At 47.9% G+C, this 6413-nt stretch overlaps 1 protein-coding gene across 8 annotated transcripts in view; it reads right to left on the bottom strand.

The window, feature by feature from the left end:
• Window positions 1-6413, bottom strand: part of Stard8 (StAR related lipid transfer domain containing 8) — a 74183-nt gene that overhangs the window by 31136 nt on the left and 36634 nt on the right. For 3 of the 8 annotated variants that reach the window (XM_029534258.1, XM_029534259.1, XM_029534261.1), the window contains exon 1: window positions 949-1020. The exons of 3 other annotated variants lie outside the window; for them this stretch is intronic. The gene's annotated coding sequence lies outside the window, so the exon portion shown is untranslated. Of the gene's footprint in view, window positions 1-948; window positions 1021-2241; window positions 2456-6413 lie in introns of those variants that run through there. 2 more of the 8 variants (XM_021187427.1, XM_029534260.1) reach the window with 2 other exon arrangements.

Below are 6413 nucleotides of genomic sequence, written 5' to 3'. Positions count from 1 at the left end.
AGAGGAGAGAAGAGAAGAGAAGAGAAGAGAAGAGAAGAGAAGAGAAGAGAAGAGAAGAGAAGAGAAGAGAAGAGAAGAGAAGAGAAGAGAAGAGAAGGGAAGAAAATAGTTCTCTTTTTAACTCAAGAATAAAGTAACTCCTTCTTTCAGATGAGGGCCCTCTTTTACATCCTTCCCCCAAGAACTTGCCGTTCCTGGAACCCACATTATCCAAGACTGGAACAAGGATGCTGCAGAAGTTAGCTAACAAAAGGCGAAGCAGCATCTCAGCCCGAAACCACCCCTCCTTCCCCTGTGACTGTCTTGCCGTAGTGTCCTGTTGCTCTGCTTATACCTGGCTCCAGATGTCCTGTGCTCCCATTCCAATCTGTAGTCTCCAAAATGGATTTTTTTTAAATGTCAATACATATGGGGGGACAAGAGGTGGCAGAGGGGTGATTAATGCATTTACAGAAATACTATAATGGCATTTATTATTTTGCTCATTAACTAAAAATTAATAAAGATAAGACTGAAGGCCAGTTTGGCCCTCTTGGGAACCCCCTTTCTTTGGCTTCTCTGCTCCAGCCTTGAACATATTAAGACCATTATCTTTACAAGACTCGTTGTCCCCTCGTTTGCATCCACACAAGGTGCATTACATCTTCAGATATCATCTCATGGCAGCCTCTCCCGAAGGCAGAAGGGACCCTCAGACGTACACAGAGGCCTGGCATTCTTCAAAGATCCCTTAGCACTGTGGAATGAGGGTAAGCGACCAGGGGCGAACAGTCCCTGTTCAGTATGGCATCTCTCAGCAATAACTATAGAGGTTCAAGGAGCAGGTAATTCCAAGTCCAGAACCTGGGCAAAAGACCAACACTCTGAAATAAGGACCAACACCAGATACCCAGCCAAATGGCAGCTACAACTTCAGGATAAAAACTTTATCCCCACTCGACCACTCACCTAGACATCACTTGTGCCTTGGACTGCTCACCTCCAGTCCCCCAAGAAAGAAGGGAAGGCTAGAGGAAACCCAGACAGCAAGGATACTGACAGCACAGGCAGGGACTGCAACCCTTCGAGTGGGCGTGGGCACTGGTGCTGCAGCAGGAGTCAAGGTTTGAAAATAGCCCTGGGTGATTCATTACCCTCTTCTCTCAGGATTACTGGGTGCGCTGAGTGAGACCCAAGCAAACTAGGACACCAGTCAGTCCTTTGCCTGAATGCCATGCCTAAGTGCAATCTCTGGGGTCCCCAAAGTGAGAAACCTGGTATCTGGGGAAAAGTCCTGCCCCTCCTTGTATTCAGTTTGCCATCTCCCCCACAATAGTTTCCCAGCTAATCTAGTGCATAACCATCATAAGACCCGCTGACTGCCTACCTCCAGTCACCCCAAGTGTCTCAGAGACCATCTTTCTTTATTTACTGGTTTAAAAGACTGGGCCCAGGCACTAAGTTAGCCACTGTCAGAGCAGAAGAAACTGGGGCCCTTCTGATACTGAAATCTAGCTGCCAATTGAGATGCCATTGAAAACACTTGTCACTCACGAAAGCATGACCCGCCTGAGGTCATAAGGACTGGCGGAACCCCGGTTTCCTGAGTGGTAATTCAGTGTTGAACTTGAGCAAGTGTTGGAAGAGACATCGAGACTACCCAAGTTAGAGCTCCCCCAAACTTCCGTCTAATAGCCTTTCCTCTGAGCTTTTCTAATCTAAATTTACGTGGGACTTCATGGCAAACTGAGTCCCAGCGACTTATTCAGAAGTATCGATTAACTCGCTCTGCGCAGCTACCCTGAGAACAGCTCACGCTCGAGAGTTGTCCAGGTGGGAAGGCAGTGAGGCAGGGGCCGATGGAAAAGTCTATGGGGCTGAAGCCTTCCTCGAAATGTCCCCCGAAGTAGAAGGAGGGCAGAGTGGGCACCCCCGCCCCGCGCCCGCCACCCACTGGCGCCCTGGGGAGGCCGCTGCGCCAGTCACGCCAGGGGTCCTCAGGCCACCGGACCAGCCTGTTTGCTGGGCTTCGATGGGAGTGTGCAGCCGGCACAATCAGGGGTCTCTAAGTTTCTATAACTCTGAACCCCGCCCATAAGCAGAGGCAGCCCGGGCTACTTTCCTTCCTGTCTCTCGCGTCCTCAGCCCAGCGGAACTGCCAGGAGAGCAGAAGGGCTGGAGCGCCACAGCGGCTAAGCGGGATACTGGAGGTCAGGGCCCCAGTCTGCCTGGGTGTCCCCCTGACGTCGCCCCAACTCTTACTTGGCAGCCGCGTCCACACAGCGGCAAAGGGATAGGAGGCAAGCGCGGGCAGGGCTGCTCGAAGAAGACACGCGTGGAGCCAGGGGTAAAGGTGCGAGCCAGAATTGCAGCTACAGCAGCTGCTTAGCCGTTGTCAACTAGACTAAGCTCGCCGCGCAGGTTGGGAGAGAGGGAGCATTCGCGAGTAAGCCGTAGTTGTGCTCCGCCCACCTACAGGTCCCCAGACCAATGAGGGCACAGTCACGTCCCTCCCCACCCCGCCTCCTCCCCAAAAGCGGTCCCAAATGGGGTGGGCGGGGCTCTACCAGCCAGCTCCTCCAATGCCCTGAGCCTCTCTCTGCCTTTCCCTCAGGTCACTCAGCTGGAGGCAAAAGCCCAGGGCCCAAGGCAGAGCTTTGAAAGAGCAGAGCTTGAAGGAATGAGATGACCACTGCAGACTTGTATTTATTGAGTTCTGAATGTGTCTGGCACTGCATGCAGGCTTCAAATCGAACTGCTATGTGCACAAGAGGGTTTAAGTGACTTGTCCAAGATAATTTATAGTAAGTCCAGAAGACTGCTTCTGTGAAATACATAACTAGTAGACGGAAGAAACTCCATAAATTTCCAGAAAGTTGTCATTCCCACCTTATTTCAGCATTCTGCAACCTCCCTGGTATCTAACCCTCTGTCCACTGCAGTCTAAACTCTACTTCCATATAGAAACACACGGAGAACGTAGGGCCCCAAAGTTAATTATAGCAGGAGAAGGCTTCCAGGAGTTCTGAAACCGAGTACCCCCAGAAAGCCTGGTCAAATTCAGTAAGAAACAGTGTTAAGAATTGGTTTCTTCCTCGTCTTGCCTATGAAGTTTTCATCATAAGCTGACAACCTTCATTTCGCTGTTGAATTGAGTACTCCTGTGTAGCCCGGGCTAGGAAGGAGTATGTAAGTCCTCAAGGCACTACAACTATGTTTACAATGGCAGAAACTGAAGAGAGGTGACTTACTCTGGGCTACTCAGCAAATCCATGGCAGGCCAAGACTTGTATACTGGTTATTTTCTCCATACCTACTAGATGAATGGCATGGAGCTAAGGTCTTTAGACTACAGGGACAACATCCATCTCACTGGATTGCTAAAGTAGCCAACACAGCAGTTTGTTAAAGGTCACTGGAGGTGATGAGAGAACCAAGCATCCTACCTCACCTTCTTTCCTCACAAGAAGCAATGGAGTGTCAAGGAAACAAAGCAACTCCTAGTATGAACTCTCTGCTCTTCTCAACAGAAGGACCGAGACTGATAGCCTGTGACAATTTTTTTTTCCAAAGTGAGCCATTTCACCACAAATCTTAAATGTGGTTGCAGCAGCCTGTGCACCTGAACTCACTCCCCAAGCCAAAATCCACCAGGAGGCTATACTACTTTTGATAGTAGATAGGAAGTCTCTCTCCTGAGGCAGGGCTGAATATAATATTGCCAGCATGCTCCAGGGTCTGAGTTTTTAGCCAAATGTATATTGCTTGTACACAATGTTAGAAAGACTTAGAAGTTGAAGACCTGCCATGACCCTATGTATCCCTAAAGACAGAAAAACATGACAGAGCTGGTTCACTAGTGGGTGACAAAATGTCAAAGGACACTCAGGGAAAACCATGAAGAATTTTTAAGCATATGAAGAATGCAAACCCCAATTTAACATTTAATAGATGTTACTTTTTAGACAAGATCTCTATATGAACCCAGGTTACCATCAAAGTAAAAAAAAAAATGCCTCAACCTCCTAAATGTTACAGGTTTGTGCCACCACCTGTAATTTAGTAGATTGTTCTAATTGGATTAAGATAGTTTTGGTTCTGAAATACCAGTGTGTGTGTGTGTGTGTGTGTGTGTGTGCAGGTGCACATGTGTGAGTGGTTGTATATATGTGTGCACATGTATATGGAGACTAGTGAACAACTTCCAGTGTCACTCCATTCCTCAGGTGCCACCCACCTAATTTTCAGACAGGGTCTTTCAGTGGTCTGCGGCTGGCTGGCTAAAGTAAATAGGCTAACCAGCAAGCCCTGGGGAATCCACCCATCTTCCCTTCTCTGGTGCTGGGATTATAAACCCACTACCATGCACAGCAGTTTTTATGCGGGTTCTAGAACAGAATACTGGTCCTTCTACCTGTTACCAACTAAATCATCTTCCCAACCACACTCTCTCTCTCTTTTTTTTAATGCAATGAAACAAACAAACAAAAAAACCTGCAAAGGGTCAAACCACAAAAAGTACCAAAATATCTAAAACAGCATGAAAAACTACAAAATCTAGAAACTGCTATAAATAAATACAGCCCCAGTTCTGCAGTGCCTGACAAGCATAATGAAAACAGGTTTTGTTGTTGTTGCAACACACTCTGCCTTGAGAAGCCCACACCCACATTTTTGGTATGTACTGTCCTTTTTCTTTACGTGCCTCTCTCTTTCCTAATGCCTGAACTTAACTAAATGATAAAATATTTTTCTTAATAAACACCAACAGAATGTTGCTGAATGAGTGAACATGATAATTAAGGGAAACTTTAGACCTAATATTTATAATGCATAGTCATGTCACTTTGAAATAGTCCAAAGGTTATTTTGGGGGGGGGTCTTTTAAAATAAATCTCCCTGTTTTATCTTGAGACCTTCTGAATGATGTGAGTGTTTAACCCCTTCACAGGGGATGAGGTAGGTTGACAGCACTTCCAACAGTGCCAACATCTTCTCCCAGCCTCAGTTCATCCTGAGCGAGATGGAGATTCCATAATGGTATCCAGAAAGGATTGGGGAAAGGGTGCCTTTTCACAGGACCAGACTCTCATAGGGTTGCGGGGAACTCGCCATGGGACTGTACAAAGTGGGAACTAGATCCTTGAGAGGGAAATAGGTTATACTCCAACTTGCTACACCCAGCACATGCCTCTCACACAGGGCTTCCACACATCCCTGCATGCCTCATTCAAGCCCACAAGACAAAAAGCAAGCTTCATGTGAGGGGCCTATTGCTCATGGGTCCTACAGACAACCATCACAGAGACTCATGTCAATGGTTGTGGACTAAGAGGGACCTTCCCAGCATGCCGAGCAGAGGCAGCAGTGGGAGGGATGTTAAAGGGATGGCACACATGTGCCTTATTATTATTATTATTATTATTATTATTATTATTATTATTATTATTATTATTTTGTTCTGCCAACTGGGGATCTAGAACAGAAATCTGAATCCCGAGAGCACAAAGATCCCTGTACCAGTATGCCTATGCCCACATACCACTCTAGAGCACACTGAAAGGAGGAACTCCATGCTGACCAAGAACTCTTGGATGCTAGAGAGGAAGGCTCAGGCTCCAGCCAGGCAAGCTCAGGTTAGGAGGGATGTCAGGGCTTCTGAAGCTTCCCTTTCCTCAAGGACACAAAAGTCCTCAACTGCCAGTGTCAAGGAGCTGTGGCTGACTCCTGGCACTAGAACAGGCCCCATTCTTCAGCAAACATGCCCCCTGTCCTGGGCTCACGGGCCCATCTTAAAGGAGCCAGAGTCTAGCTGCTGTGGACAGATGGAGCATACATATTCTTCCATCTCCTAAGGGACTGCCACCTACCCCAAACCAACAGGTAGGTTATCGTCGACTGGGTTCCTGATGCTTGGTGAACCTGGCACAGGTATCTAGAACAGGATGGGTACCAAGCTATTATGTCCACATTTGCCCTGCTGGTCACAGTGTGCAGAGGGGAGATAAACAAAGACAGGCCTACATCTAACACTACCCCCTCAATCAACCAACACACAGAGACACACAGAGAAAGAAAGACACAGACTCACATTTCCCTCCTCCCCCCCCCCACCATTAACATCTGCCTTCAGCCAGGGCTGAGGCTTTCCAGAGACTATCATCAACCTTGCCTTTCTGGAGCCACCATATCACTACAGGGAGGCAGGGACCAGTCCTCACACAAGAATGCCTAATCCAAACAGGTGGGTAGCCCAAGGCCAGGTCCCAGAGGATGCAGAGGAAGGGGCAACAGGCTCAGGGATGGTTTACATCTCTGAATCAACAGATCACCCCAGGAAACTAGTTCCTATCACACACACACACACACACACACACACACACACAGAGAGAGAGAGAGAGAGAGAGAGAGAGAGAGAGAGAGAGAGAGAGAGA

The sequence above is a fragment of the Mus pahari genome, chromosome X (assembly GCF_900095145.1).
Source record: "Mus pahari chromosome X, PAHARI_EIJ_v1.1, whole genome shotgun sequence".
Taxonomy (NCBI): domain Eukaryota; kingdom Metazoa; phylum Chordata; class Mammalia; order Rodentia; family Muridae; genus Mus; species Mus pahari.
The sequence above is the reverse complement of the archived record's forward strand: the minus strand, read 5'-3'. Positions and strand labels throughout refer to the sequence as shown.